General features: G+C 33.2%; 1 protein-coding gene across 2 annotated transcripts in view; it reads left to right on the forward strand.

Moving 5' to 3' along the window:
- MGAT4C (MGAT4 family member C) overlaps nucleotides 1-16,871 on the forward strand; it is a 273,940-nt gene that overhangs the window by 9,610 nt on the left and 247,459 nt on the right. The window lies entirely within an intron of this gene.

The raw sequence follows: 16,871 nt of genomic DNA on the forward strand, positions 1-16,871 counted from the left end.
GTTGCATAATTTTAAGTTTCTTACATCTAGAGTGTATATTATAAATATTATTCTCTCCCCAAATAAACCTAAAAGCCAAACATACTGCTTGGCAGATCAAGTAGTAAATTTATCCATTTAAATCTTGTTTACACTACTGTTGTCAAAATATAGTGTTCTAGTTCCATAAGGACATTGTTAATAAAGTTAAAAATAGATGACATCCTTTTGAGGCAGTGACAGTTCTCAGGCCTTGTTGCCTTTCATATCTTGCTCTAAATATGCTGAGTGAACTATTTGAGGCTTCCCTCATTGCCATGTTCTCTTATCTTTCCACAATTTCACATACATTACTGTTATATTTAGCTGAAGCTATCCCTCTCCTATTCCTTGTCATCTTTCATTACTTTGTTTTTATTTTTTTTTAATGATACAACTTAGATGTCATCTTTTCTGGAGTTTCCATGAGCTAACAAGCTATGGTCAAACTTCCTTCTGGTTGTACCATAGTACCTTGAGATTTTTCTCCAATACTACACATTTCAGACATAAACAATGTCTGTTGATATGTCTATATTCCCCAAAATATTGTGTACTCAATAAAGAGTATAGCCCCTGGTACATAGAAGATGCTGAAGACTCTCTGCTAAAAAGTGAATATGTTTTGCACATTTTAAGTCTCATTGCACAAATTTTGACTCATTTCATTCTATTTTTGTGTTGGTAATGGTTATAGTAGCCTATAAACTCAATAAACGTTTAAGGAGCCAAATTTTATTTTATTTTATTTTATTATTTTATTTATTTTAGATATAGAATTTATTTTAATTAACTTTTAGAAAATACAAATATGTCATTTTTTGACATAAACTCCTTGCTTTAAGGAGCCAAATTTTAGATAAAGATGGTACCTGAACACTTACCTCTGCTTTCTCTCCATCCGCAAACTCCAATGAAGTGATGGTAAAAGGTAATTTGTTTTCAATTTCAAGACACAAACTTTCAAGTTGGGGAGATTGGGAGTTGAGAGCAATGCAACAATGTTTTGCAAGCTGGGAAGTCTCTGGGTAAGAAGTAAGTAACAAACACATGAGAAAAATAAACCCTAAGCTATCAGTGGGGAAAGACAAGAAAAAATATAATTGACTTCACACTGCAAAATTCCCCAAAGTCTTAGTTATTTGCAGCACAAGATACCTCTGATTCTGGGGATAAATCATGGGGTAGGATAGAAGCAAAAAAATAGATTATTAAAAATGAAAAACTGTTAGTTCTCTGGATAGTCTGTGTTTTGAAAATAGCACCCAGTTCTTGGTGGCAATATCTTCATATATTTCTAATTAAGTCAGAATTTTTGTTTATTTTGAAATCTTATTTTACTAAGTATATCAATTTCCTCCAATTTTTGTTTTCATATTTTTTAAAGTCTGATTTTTTAATTGCAATTCTGCTATACAAGCCATAGTGTCCTTGGTTTGGATTAACAACTCAATGCATGAAACACAAAAGGCTTCAACCAGCACCAGGTTTAATTTGCTCTGAGAAAGAATACACATCAGCTAACATTAAGCAGGGTTGAGACTAGGGTGAATCAAATGAGGCTCTGAGTGTAAAATGTAAGGATACAACAAGTCAGTAATCCAAATAAATTGTATTCTAATAAAATATTTTTAAATTAATGCATAAATCTCAAATGAACAAAATAATTTTAAAAATAGACAATATCAGTATTAGTGACTTTTTCTTTTGCTTCAGCTGTGCTGTGACTCAGCATAGGACTACCATACAGTGTTGGAAGGTAAATGAGAACAGTTCCCAGGAAGCAAAGCAAAGAGACAAAAAGATGAAAAAGAGGAGAGAAAAAACTAAGCAAATTAGTGTATTCATCTAGGAGTCCCAATATCTGAATTATAGACTTTCAAAAAAAAAAAAGAGAGAGAAATAAAATGGGAAAAAGCATCAATGAAATAATTCAGTACAGGTTTCAAAAACTGAAAAACAATTTTCCACATTGCAAGTGTCCACTAAGTATTCAGTACAGTGGATAAAAATAAAAGTGAGTCTAGTCATGGTAAACTTTTAGGAGTATGGAAGTTTATGCAAACATTTAGGAATGAGGCAAGACAATAAATATATCAGATGCAAAACACCAAAAACCAGGAGGGATTGGAATTTTTGAACAGCACTTGTTTTCTACCAAATTCACATGTTTTCACAAACCACAGCCTTTAAAGGCAAAGATATCAACAGATACCTACAGAAATTTATCTACAGGTGGTAAATGTTAATGAAGGAAAGAACAGAATAGTTAATGAATAAGACCTAGGGAGGGCCCAGCTGTGCAAGTATCAAGATGTTGTATGAAACCAAAGATTAATTTGGTTAAAGCCAAGTATTATGGGTGCAGGTTGCCCAGCCTGGGAAGCCCAATGTTGGGTTCAGAGGCTTTGCTCCTCAAGGAGGACCTCTAAGACTGTGGTATCTTACCCACACACACTGGGAGTGTGAGTCCTGTCCAGATTGTGTCTTTGCCCATCCTATCCATCTCAGTGTGGCTTTTCTTTTTATCTTTAGTTGTGGAATATTTTTTCTGCTAGTTATCAGGTCATTCTCAGAGATAGTTTCTCTATGTGAAGTTGTCATTTTGGTATGTGCATGGGAGCAGGCAAGCCTGAGATCTTTCTACTCCACCAAGTTGTTCTACCTTCCTACCCAGTCTAGAATTCTATGTCCAAAGTATCAGTCAAATGTGGCCATAGATTAAATACCTTATTAGACATTCAAGGTGTCAAAGCATTAGTTTTCATGCATCATTTCTCAGAAATCTACTAAAGGATGTCTTCCACAAAAACAGGAGAGCAGACCAAGAAAGAAATACACACACACACACACACACACACACACACACAAGAAATGAGAGGTTTAAATAATAAGAAAGGCAACAGACACCTCCAGGATAATAACGTAGGGGAAACAAAGAAAACAGCTGTGTGCTAGACACAGGACAGCCGAATTTGAGCATAGCAGAAGTCTCTGTGAAAAATTTCTCCAAAAAGAGAAAACTTATAAAATACCTACTGTGTCTGATCATTTTGAGAGGAGATTTAGATAGTTGGGGGAGCATTTCAGATGAATAAGTAATAATAACAACAAAAATAGTAGATAGAAGTCTAAGCAAACTTGCTGTCAGGAAAAACTGAAAGGGTTATGTAAAATATGAAACAAACCATCATTCATTATGTAACTGTCATGTGACTAGCATTCACATGGTCAAATTGGGATTATTTAGCCTATATTAAAATTAAATTAAATTAGGAGGAAGAAGTTGTAGGAAGGTTGCGTGTGGTTGTCAGGGTAATCAAGGAAAGAGTGCTAGGTTCTTCATTGTCCTGGTGAGGTGTTGATCAATGGTGCCTAAAATTGAAAACAAAACAAGAAGTAGCATGAAGAGAGCAGCTACAAAAGTTAAAAGCGGTTTCAGGGGGAAAATGAGGAAAGAGGGTGACTGGTATTTCTATTAGTAAAACAAAAAGTACAAACTAATTCAAAGCCAATACTTAAAAAACTATTTTGATTACTGCTGTAATCAGAACATGTTGGACTAATTATTAACATGTCATTTCAATATGCTTTACAGAGTCATGGAAAAAATGAACACAAACCCAAATGCATAAACACTTATACATACAATTGAGCCTAATTGAAATGTTTTCTAACTGTTCTTCTTTAACCAATAATGTTTATGTATTCTTTAGCTGATTTTTATGTACATGTATGTAGATAGATAATCGATAGATATATTGATTTAGTAATAATGATAAACATGGAGAATGACATATAAATAAATATGATATGACTAGTATTAAAGGCAATACTAAAATATTTTACTCAAACACCAACAAGTTTAGACACTATAGGATAAAATAATAGTAATGGTAATAATAATAATAGTAATAATAATAATAATAAGGCTAGTTTCATTGAGCTTTTTTATGTGCCAGTCATCTTCCAGTTCTTTTGTATAGGTTATCTCTTTTAATCCTCAGAGTAATTTTGAGTATACGTGGTATTTTTCCTTATGTTGAAGATAATGAAACATAAGTACTTTCAAGGTGGTAACCTCTCTGCAGATATAAGCATTTCTGATAAATATTATCTGCTTAGTCCCTATCTTATCTCACAAAGTTTCTAATGACAGTATAAAAGATATGAAATCTGTCTTAGGAAAAATACAGTGTCTATGGAAGTGGCTGGCATGACAATATTTTAGAGAGTGGTTAAATAGAAACTGACTTAGAAAGGCTTTCAAATAAATAAGTCTTTTCTAATGTAGAATTCATTGTATGCAATATGTTATATGTAATACTGTAGACTGTCTTTTTAGGCCCTCTTATAGTACAGTTAACTTTATCATCTGGGGGTATTTTAAAAGTGCATCATTTAGAGTATTAGAATATACTGCTCATTTAAAATAAATGTAGGGGGGTGAAGGGGAAGCTGAGACGAAGCGAGAGAGTAGCACAGACATATATATACGACCAACTGTAAAATAGTCAGTGGGAAGCTGTTGTATAATAAAGGGAGTCCAACTCAAGGATGGAAGATGCCTTAGAGGACTGGGGCGGGGAGGGTGAGGGGGACTCGAGGGAGGGTGGGGGGGAGTCAAGGGAGGGAGGGAATATGGGGATATGTGTATAAAAACAGATGATTGAACTTGGTGTACCCCCCAAAAAATAATAAATAAATAAATAAAATTAAAAAAATAAAAAATAAAATAAAATAAAATAAATGTAAATGTTCACACACAGTTTCATACACACACACTTTCTCCTAAGTTCCAGAGAAATGTCAGTAACCCTGTTACGACATAAAATTGTACCTAGAAGTTTCTCAGTAAAAATCTCCAGAAATATCTCCAGAGAAAGTGAAGACTTTTTAGAACTTTTCTGTTGATAAAGACTCCAAATTCAATCTGATTTTTCTGAATCCTGGCACTTACAGCTCGTTCCAAATGTGTTCTTTGAAGTGGTGAGCATTACTGTCTTATGGGATTTTCGTAGATTTTCTTGATCTTTAAGTTTCAAAAGAGCAGCATGGAGATCAAGAATTTTAAAAGAAGTTGAGGGGAATTTCCTAGTGATCCAGTGGTTAGGACTCTGTGCTCTCACTGCCCAGAGCCCAGGTTCAATCCCTGGTCAAGGAACTAGGATCCCACAAGTCTTGTGGTGTGGCAATGAATAAATAAATAAATAAAAAGTTGAGGCACTGGCTAGAATAGCCTCAGCACAAATATAAGCAGGGTTCAAGAAAGATCTTGCTATTACAGCCCTCATTAAATGAATGTAGGAAATAATATAAATAAACAAATACTTCCAAACATTATCCACAACTCCCACCTGCAGGACCTCCCATAGACATTAGAATCTTGGGGAAAATTCCCTGTTCTCACCTTCCCACCTGTCCCTACCATAGCACCGTGCCCTAATTTGTAGATGACCAAAAGCAGAAATATCTTTAATTTCAACATGCTGATGGAAGCAGGTAGAAAATAGAGAACTTACAGAAAAAGAACCTTGTCCTTCTAATCCTTTCATTTCCATGATGACAACATTTTGTTGACATTTTACAATGTGGTGCGTCCCTCAAGGTGATGGTGAAATGATACTGTTTTATTGTGAAAAGGATAGTAAAGTATTAGAAGATATTTGGTCCTGTTTAAAAGGTCCATGAGACATTTGGTCCATAGGACATCTGGTCCATGCCAAAATGTCCTTGAAATTTGGTCCTATCTAAAACATCTGTGAGCACATTTAGTCTATGCCAAATCGTTTTGGACAGGACCAAATATAAAGGACCTTTTGGTGTGGACCTAATGTCTTATGGATCAAATGTCTCATGGATGTTTCAGACAGGACAAAATATCCTGCAAGGATCTTAGTGTACTTACATGACCGATTATGATCATTTTAATGATATGGTCCTATTTATTTTAAGGAAATTTTTAAGAAAAGGAATCTAACCCATCCAAGCAGTGTTCTGATATTTGAGGCAGTCATATAAAAACCTTCCTGACATTAAAATACAGCTTGTCTAAATTATCTTCCTCAACTACCTTACTACCTTATTTTTGCTGTTGTTATTTAAGGAGGAGTAAGACAAGGCACTTTTAGAGTGACTGTTGTTAGCTAAAATGTTTTGGCTTTAATTTTTAACTGCTTTAATTTCTCATTGTTCATATTCTCTTAAATATGTTTTTGTTTAGAGAAAGAAAACTGATAATATATTTGCACACTTCCAGAAATGTGAAAGTTCAAGTGGTTTTCTTAATTTTTTTAAATGATTAGATAAATTGGTTCAACAAACATTAACAATTTCTGTCTATGACATAAAATATTACACATGTGTAATTACAAATTTAAAAAGTTACTTATTCTTTAGTAATTTAATCTACTTTTTTGGAAAACAAATTTACCATTTTATTAGAAAGTCTAACGAACTTAAGGCTTTATAATTCTTCTGTTGAATGATTGGGTAGGGAATAAAACTAACTTACTTACTATGAAAAAAATATGGTTTATCTCATTTATTCCTCCAGAAATATTATGTAAAAGAAAATATGATCCTCATTTTTATAAATAATGAACAGACTTATATTGGTAATATAATTTGCTCAAAGGCACACAACCAAGTAGCAGATTTTTGTAAAGCCTACATCACAAAGCTACAGTAATTTTGCAATAAATACTAACTGTTTTGTATCTAAGTATGTAATTATTAATGAGAATTTCATATGGAAACACTTGAAAAAGATCAATATATGACTACATGAAGGGAGAACAACTTTTTATAATTCTCACTATTAGCAGTCACTATGAACTAACATATTAAAGATAATCAGATCTATAGTATCAAAAAATAAATGTCTCTGTATATTCATCTACCTACTGCAAATAAATATGCATGGTATTGATCTGGTAGCTTCAAATTGTTGTTCATACTTGTGTGAGGCATTAGTGAAGTAGGCAACTTTTATATCAAAATAATTGATCTGCTTCTAAACATCTACTATAGGTCAGAGAAATTGACATTTATCCTATAACACATATTGGAATAGCTGAAATAATTAAAAAACTCTCATCTGGGACTGAACATGTCATTTTAATACTGCAGAGCTGAATAAAAATCATCAGGAAGTGGTTCTTTTGGAAAAACAAACAATTGTCATTAGATTTCTAAGACTTCCATGCAAGTGGCTCTAATAACCCACATCTCTTGAGAATGATACAGACCAAGTAAACATCTAGACATAAATCTGGGGCAGAGAGCAAATGTTACTGGAAAAGAAATATTGACTGTTTTCCTAATTTGTTTTGCACACGCAGGAAAAAAACTCATTTCTTTATGCACACATTACCAAAGTATTTGTATTCTTACCACATTACCTCCTAATACAACATTTGAATTTCTAAATGGTACAATTACTATGTTGTTCAAATAATTTTCCCTTTAGAATTCACATTTAATAAAGTGGCATATTGGAAACATGCTCTAATTACTCCTGGGTTCAAATCACGTGTTTAGCTACAAGTAATTAAAAGCAAAAATGAAATAAACATATCAAAATCTAACAAAAAATAAAATGAATATAAAATAAATTTTAATCAATAAGTAACTAAAATGCACAGAAAGGATGAAAGAGATGTAAAAATATAGAAATATGTATCAGAAACCATTTCATGATGACACCAGGCACACTTACATTTCCTAATATAATAAGTGTTTTCATAATATGCAGTTTAATCACATAGAAATATCAACTATTATTTTACCACCCATGAGAATCTGCAGAAATTTGAGAGATAGATAGCTAAAATAAAGTAGCAACATGTAAGCAACCTTAGAAGAGAAATCTGTATTTTGTTGTTAACAGTGGAGATTAAACTTACTAGTTAAGAGGAGATCATTGAGTTTGTGACGATATGCTTAATTTGCATTATTGTATTAAGTTGAAAGGAAAGAAATTCTGCTTCTAGTGATAAATCAACTAAAGAATAAAATTAATTGAAGTCTATTTTCATTCCTAGTTTTTTTTGTTAGTAAAGGCTTACATAAGAAATTTTAACATAGTCTGCATTCAACTACAATATTTTGTCTTCTCCTAATTTCTACATTTTATAACCTTGAATGATTCCTGGGATTTAAAGCTCATTGATTCATTTAGACTAATGGGTAAGATTTAATATTCTTTTGTAGTCTTTGATTTTAAATATCATATTGATATGAAAGGGATTATGGAAAGCATCAACAATTTTTTGTAATATTTTTCAGTCAGAAAGCAAAAAGCATGAATATTTATTTTAAATGATTTTAATGAGTAATACAGAAAAAAAAGATATACTGTGAATTTACTAGTATAATTATTTCCTTAATTTCTGTAAAATTCCTTTAAGTAATGACTTGAAATACAACACCTATAGGACAATATTATGCTTTTCTTAAACTACATTAATTGTATTATCATTTTTTTTATTAACTTATTTTTGGCTGCATTGGGTCTTTGTTGCGTGGGCTTTCTCTAGGTGCAGTGAGCAGGGGCTCTTGGTTGTGGTACTTCTCATTGTGGTGGCTTTTCTTTTTGTGGAGAATGGGCTCTAGGCCTGTGGGCTTCAGTAGTTGTGGCACACGGGCTCAATAGTTGTGGCTTGTGGGCTGCAGAGCACAGGCTCAGTAGTTGTGACACATGGGCTTAGTTGCTCCATGGCATGTAGGATCTTCCTGGACCAGGGCTCAAACCAGTGTCCCCTACATTGGCAGGTAGATTCTTAACCACTGTGCCACCAGAGAAGCCCCATTATTTTACATACTTAAATTTTTCTTTGCCTACAGCATATTGACAACTACCTAAATTATTTTATGATCCTAAAAAACTATTGGTTCATTTCATATTGCCATTCCTTTAATCTTATTTTAGAAAATAAAGATTAAATATACTAAAACTATACCAAATTTACCATTAATAGATTAATAAAAATTAAAAGTAAAACAAAGTAAAACATTGAAATATAAATTATGATAATTTACTCTAAATTCTGTAACTTTAGGCAAGTTATCATATGGCCTGTATACATTTTATTCTTATGCTTTATCATTCTCTGATACAAACTAAAAAAACAATATGACAATAAGATATATTTCCTTATTTTACATGATTCTTCATCCACCATACCTAGGAACAAAATGTTTAGACCTAAAGAAACGTTTGATATTTTAAAATGTGCTTCATATTTATGTTTCATGCAATTAAAATAAAAAGTGTAGTCTTGTTTCAAATGTATTCACAATGATGATATTCACAAATAGTATCTATAATTAATTAACTTTTCAAATCTTTCATGCTCTTAAATTATGGTGGTCTTAGAATGAAAATCTTTCTTATTTAAAAGGAATAAATTAACTCAAACAAAATTATTATAAAAAGCCATATTTCTTTAGCTGATAAGAAGTTAAATTACTTAAAATCTAGAAAATTATGACTGTGATTAATATGCATGTAAACGTAAGCATATTTATTTATCTGCTCATAAATAATAATTAACATATAAGTATACATAATTAATTAGGATTTGATTACAAGATACTCAAGCAATTTATCTCAATGACATAAATATTACATAATATAATTTTTCATATAGATAATTATTTCATATACATACATATATAATATATGTATAATGCATATATACAATACAGAATCTTTCTGAAGTAGATTTGAATTTTTTGCCTAGGAACTTTGGTATAAAAGAGATGTCACAAATATTACTTAGGATCATGGAATAAATTTTTTTCACACTCACCTTTGCCTGATTTTAATCATCATTTTTCATTTGCATTCCTGATCTGCATGACTGCTGTGGTGGGTTGAATAATGACCCTCAACGATATCCAAGTCATAACCTTGGTACTTGATTACTTTACATGACACAAATGAACTGTATGGATGAAACTTAATCATCTTGAAAGGTTATCCTGGATTACTTGAGTGGGCCCTAATTTAATCACACATGTCCCTAAAAAAGGCAGATTTGACTGAAGGGGAAGATGATGTAAAGAGTGAAGCAAGATGTTGACCTGGGAGGGGCCAGAAGCCAAGGAATGTAAAAAATGCAGCTCTTGGAGCTGAAAAAGGCAAGGAAAAAGATTCTCGCTGAGAACTATCAGAGGGAAGACCCTGCTGACCATTGATTTCAACCCAGTGAAACTTATCTTAAACTTCCAGCCTCCAAAATTGTAAGATAATATATCTGTTATTTGTTACATTTGTGATAATTTGTTACAGCAGCAATAGGAAACTAATACTTATGCCATATACAGGTTTCCATCTATCTTAAAGCTGTCACAAGGCTGTTCCCTCTGTCCAGATGCAGTTTACTTAGCTATTTGCATGGCTAAGTTCCTTGCATCATCAAAGTTTTTGCTTAAATGATGAAGACCTTCCTGACCACCAATGAAAATAAAAATTTCATATCATTCCACTTTTGATTCCCTTAGTTTGTTCTACTTTTCCATACTATTAAATATTTTCTACTAATGTATTATATATTTACTTATTCTTGGTTTTAACTTGTTTCTTCCATTAGAATATAAATCCTATGAAAATAAGAATTTTTATTTGATTTGACTTTTGACAGATATTACAAACACTTGGAGTTATGTTTGAAAAAATATACATTTGCTGAATGAATTAGTTAATAATCTGACATTAAAAACAGATTACTAAGGATTGAAATGCATGTACTAGGGATTAGAATGAATGTACTACGGATTTAAGTAAGTGATGAATCTGGGTGAGGAAAGAACTGAATACTGTATATTTTTTGTAAGTCTTTTTGTTCTAATCCTAAGGAAAAAGGAATGAGAGATACTGAGAATAGGAGGAACAAAGGGAATAGAAGGGGGGTGTATATTTAAAACTTTGTCAGACACTTTTTGTTGAATAATTTTGTTTAATAAGAACATTTTGTAAACTACCATCTTTCCTTAAATGCTATCACTGTCTACTTATCTATCTATAATTGAACTTTCTAAGAAAAAACACATACTATTTTTGAAGATTTAATAATTTATAAAATGAGGAGGGTTAAAAGTCCCATCAGTTTTATTATTTTTTTAAATTTTTACTTTAATTTTTTATAAACAATTTTAATATTATATCCATTTTATTTAGGGTTTCATTGAGATATTTTAAAATTTCACACATTATTTCCTTTCTTTTTTGTTTCCTGTCAATGTGTATGCATACGACTAAATGGTATTATGTAGTAGTTAAAAGACAACTTCCATGCGAATATTTCTATGGGCTTTATTGTCTTTCAAATTCCTCTAAAATTATACTACCTATGGAACCTCATGTGTTGCTGAATTTTACAATAGCATTTTAAACTCTGAGGCACGGCCAATAAAAATGAACAATGTTTGTGAAGAGCTTGTAATATTTTAAATAATAACTTTAATAATAAATAAAATTTGGAATTAACTTCCCTCCCCCTTTTCAGCAATAAACTTGACTATGCACACAGAGACTGAAGCAGGCATTATTATAAATTTGATATAGTTACAATCTAAATCTAAAGTACCTTATCTCATGCAACAGCAATTTTGCAGTCTTAAAAATGGATGCTCAATGACTCATAAATAAGCACATTCCTGAGCTACCAAAAATGACAGGAGGTAGTGTCTGGGGAATATGCTTTGTGATTTCAAGTCAAAGCAACTGAACTGTCCTTCTTACTGATCACATCCACTGAATTTCAACAAAGCAGCAATACTGACAGCTCTAACAGCAGGAGCTTTAATAAAAATAAATTAAAAAGAACCTCTAACTTCCTTTTTTCTAAACAAATTCAATATAATACTGATCTTGCTTCCATCTCTTAAAAAAAACAAGAAAAAGATAAAAGCTGTTGGTAAGATTATGACTCTAAAAAAGGAATAGTAACCATGTTAGTTCAATGTTTAAAACAGTGATTTAGAATAGAGAAACATGTAAAGAGCTATCTGATCTCAAAAGTACAAATTAATAATATTTTTCAAAAGTACATAATGGTACTTGAATAAATATAATTTATAAAAGCCATTTCCAGCATTTCATTAAAATATTCATCTAGTATTGTTTCAGTGATGTCTCCCAATTTTCTCCTTAACTTTCATAATTAAAAAAAATTTCCAAACTGTCAAGCTACTTCTTAAAACTTTATAAAAGACAAAAAGTTTCATTTAGTCTGGAAAATAAAATTTAAAAAAATCTTATATATGTACTCAAGAGTAAATTATGTATTTTATGGCATACCAAATTCCAAATTAAATCAAAATGAGGAGCTGGAAGAGCAAGAATATGAATGTTGTATTTTAGATACAAGATATTAAAGTCTTTAGAAAGTACACTTTAGATAACTAGGTATTCAAATAGTTTGATTGATTTGATATTAGCTATTTGTTAGGTATTTAATTGCAAAATGATGAATGACTGAGCTCCATCCCCTAGAAAAGCATATTTGAACTCTTGATATTAACCATAATCAGAGTTAAATCATATTGTAAGCAATTGAAATAACCCATGCAAGTAGAAACTACACCTTAGATCAAAATGTTTGCTGATTAAACTGAAATGACCTTGTATTTTAAAAACTATCACATTATTTTATTTATTCTCTTAATTGTCAAACTTTTAAAACAATTTTTTTGCACAAAGGTATTAGAGAATGTTGAAAAGCAAAACATAAAGATAGATACCTTAAGACCCTTTTATGCTAAAAAAAAATATATACTACATTTGCGGAAATTTAAAAGCATATAGACCTAATATTAAAATTTATCTAGATTTTTGAAATTTCTATCAAAAATCTTGACTTAAAACAAACTTCCAGATATTTTTCCAGCAAAGATGGGTTTATTCGAGATCAGCAGAGGATTATAATTTGGGGTCTGCGACCATGGTGAGCCCCGTGCAAGTCCCCTGAACATCAAGGGAAAGAGAACACTTTACTGTAGAGAGGAAAGGGAAGCTGAGAGGGCTGTAGTAAACAAGTTGTGCATGACTTTTCATTGGCTGAGTCCTTGTCAGGAAAGAAGAGGACTCCTTCTTCTTCCAGTTGGGCTCTGCTGTCATAGCGGGGCATGAGAACTTCTTCTTCTTGTCTCCTGACTCTTTTTAGTTGTTGTCTCTGTTTATTATTATTATTTTTTACATTTTCCCCTTATGATTAAGATCATTCTCAGAAAGCATCATTGATCAAAAGTCAGGTTTTCCAGTTTTAGTGCCTTTTTTCCCCTCAATGCCAGGAGGGACCTTTCCTGGGTGTAGTGTTTCATGTCAAAGGAAAACTGCACAGATTGGAAACTTACTGGGTCACATGTAAGTAACCGTGAAGGGTAGGAGAAAGAGCTTTCAGCACTTTTTATCTAAACTCATTCTGTTAGACATTGAAGATCATGTGAAGTGTTGTCATCATCAAAATTTTGAGGGCAAATATCCAACAGGCCTGCACTGGACAACTTGGGAAAGCTGTCTCCTCCGACGTTATCTGCTCCAGTTCTGAGAAATCTTTACTTTCAGGTCACCAGGTGGTGTATGGGTCTAGTCAGTGTTCACACTTTTTTCAGGTGTGTCACATAAATCCAAGAGTCTGTTTCCTGGCCTTTGGTGGCACAAGGGTTGCTTAGCAATTTACTTGATAGGGGCCTTTCTAGTGAGGTTGAAAAGAGTTCTTCTGGAGGTGTCTTTTCCAATAGGTAACATCTCCAGGTTGCAAGGTGTGATGCTTAAAGTCTTCACCTCCCAAGAGTGTACTTTGAAAAGATTTCTCTACCAGAACCTAGTTATTTTTAATAATAATAATTTTTAACACAAGCAATTATGCCTTTGCAATACTGAAGTATCTCTCCTTTTATCAATTTTGGATAAAAAGAAGCAGGATCCAAGTGCACTTAGTATCTTGTGACTATCTCAAAGGGTGAGAGTTTGTGAGTTCTGAAAGGGTTGGATGTGAGATTTAGAAGGATCAACAGTGATGCTTTTAACCAAAGTATCTAAAGGACCTCTACAAATTTTTCCAACTGAGTCTTAATAATGCCATTACTGTGTTTGACTTAAACCAGAGGATAGTGAGTGCAGTGAAAGTATTGTCAACAGCCAAACAGTGCAGATTTCTCAGATGCAGTCCCCAGATAGGGGTAATATTTTCCAAAAGGGCTTTAACAACAGAAGAGGGAGTAGCCTGTCTGCAATGGAAGGCTTCAGTCTAGTGTGAAAACATAAAGACCATGACTAAAATATATTTTATCTACGAGATGAAGTAAGTTGTATGAAATCCATTTACCAGAACTCCAGTGGTCTATTAGGCAGTTTAATGTCCAGGAGAGGTGCAAATAGGCTTCTTTGTGTTGTATTTCTGACAAATGGGACAAGTAAAGTAGGCACTTTTTACAGTCTTGTAAATGTTTTCCCACCAATATTGATTTGTGAATGTTATCATTTTGTTAGTAGACCAATGATTTAGTGCATCTACAATAGAGAGGAGTGGGGATTTTAGAGTCTCCATTAGAACTAAGTGGTTAGTTGGTCCAAACCAGAGCTTTCTCTTTTTATTAGACCAACACTTATTGCATTTCCAATCTTGTTTTTCTTTTCTGAGGCCAATTGTTGAGTTTTTAGTTATCATTTGGGAAAATATACCTTTGGACCATAAGGGAGGTTTGGCTGTTGTTAGTTTCTTTAAGGGCAGCATTTCTTGCAGAAATACAGCAACATGGTCCCTTAACTTCCACATAGTCAAGTTTATAATGCCCCAGAATCTTAAAAATAGCTAAAGTGGCAGGTAAAAGTGTTGCATCCAATAATTACTGAATATAGGGGCCATATTTAATTTATTTATTACTGATAGTAAGGAAGCCATGTTTCTTCCACAACATTCCAAAATCATGAGCCACTCCAAAAGCATATCTACTATCGGTATAAATACTGACAGTTTTGTGCTTGGCTAAAGTACAAGCCTATGTAAGAGTGTATAATTCAGCTTCTTGGGCTGAAGTAGACATAGGTAAAGATGCAGCCTCAATAACATCATAGAAGGCAGCATTACCCAAAGGAATTTCCTACAGATCATCACAAGGAGTCAAGAGGTAGTCTGTCGGCATTAAACAGTCATGAGAGACTTCATTGGTGAGAGAGAGGAGAAGAGTAGCAGGATTAAGGTCATTACAATGTGAAAGAGTTATGTGAGGGGCAGTTAAGAAAAGGACCTCATAGGAGATAAGGTAGTTGACTGAGAAATATTGAGTGTAATGAGGATTCAGGATAGCTTCTACTGTATGAGATACCAAAAGGGTTAAAGGGGATCCCACAATGATTTTCTTAGCAGTCTTAACCAAAAAGGCAGTGGCCATAATGGCTCTAAGGCAAAGGGAATATCCCCATGCCACAGTTGCTGGCTATAATACCCTGTGGGTTCATGGTGGTCCCTGTGTTCTTGGGTGAGTACCCTAAGGGAATACTCTTTCTTCTCATATGCAAGAAGGAAAAAGGGAATCTGATAATTGGGATGCCCAAGGGCAGGTGAGTTCATCAAACTCTCCTTAAGCCTTGAAATCTATATCATCTAGTTCTTCCCATAAAATTATCTTGGGGTTATTATTATTTAGTAAAACATAGATTTGGCCATAAGAGAAAATTTGGAATCTAATTTCAGCAATAATCGACTAGGCTAAGAAAACATCATAGTCAGTGCTTTGTTTGGGGTTTTGGGAAATTTAGGACACTATGAAATCTATCTGGACCTAGGTGTAGCCTTCGTTTTAATATCAGATGCCCTAAGTATCACACCTGAGTTTGGGAAAATTGTAATTTTTCTTTGGGGATCTTCTGTCCCTTCAAAGCTAAAAGCAAGTGGATGCTGTCAGATCATCCACATATTGCAACAAAGTAGAACCTCTAGGGAACTTTATGTCACCCAGATCAGCTTTCAGGATTTGTAGGAAGTGAGAAGAACTCTCAAAAAAAACTCTGAAGCATTAAGGTCCAGGTGAACTGTGTTTCCTCCCAAGTGAAGGCAAAAGGCATTGGTTAGCTTTATCAACTGGAATACTAAAGAATGCACTGCATAAATTAATTACAGTAAAGAATTTATTTCCTGTGGTAATGAATGTTAGTAAGGTTTCAGGGTTAGGAACAATAAGGTGTCAAGGGACAGCAATGTTTTTTATTGTTCGGAGGTCCTGGGCAAACTTCCACCCTCAGCCCTTAGGTTTTCTCACTGGTAAAATGCGGGTGTTACAGGGACAAGTACAAAGGATAATGAGCCTTTGACATTTATAATCTTTTATTATGGGCTTTATGCCTTGAAAGTCTTCTTATACAAGAATGAGTAATTCTGGGAAGAGGTTTCAAGGGGTCTATTTAAATCTTGGTGGGAGATATGCAATGAATTTTGCCAATATGAGAGATTTTGCCCATAAGGAAAGTGGTTGCTGATTCAATAGAAGTAAGGCCAAAGGCTTTTTCAGCCAGTTTCCAGAGAACAGTCCTTTTTCCAAAGGCTGAACTGGCACCGTTTCAGTGAAGCAGCCCCTGTTTTTGAAGGAATTAGACAAAGGCGAGTCTTGAAGGAATTAGACAAAGGCTACTTCAATTAAAACAGTCATATCTCAAAATTAGACCAAAGTGCCAAACAAGTACTTGCATACAGAACAAAGCATTAACCAGGAAGAACAAAACCTTAAAATAGATCCTGAATAAAGCCTGGAGAACTTCAAATGCAAAGAAAGTGTAAGGAGAAAGGTGTACCTTCAAACCCCAGGTTCAACAAGAAAAGCAGTGAGGGGAAATGGGCTCAGTTATC

Source organism: Hippopotamus amphibius, chromosome 7, assembly GCF_030028045.1.
Source record: "Hippopotamus amphibius kiboko isolate mHipAmp2 chromosome 7, mHipAmp2.hap2, whole genome shotgun sequence".
Taxonomy (NCBI): domain Eukaryota; kingdom Metazoa; phylum Chordata; class Mammalia; order Artiodactyla; family Hippopotamidae; genus Hippopotamus; species Hippopotamus amphibius.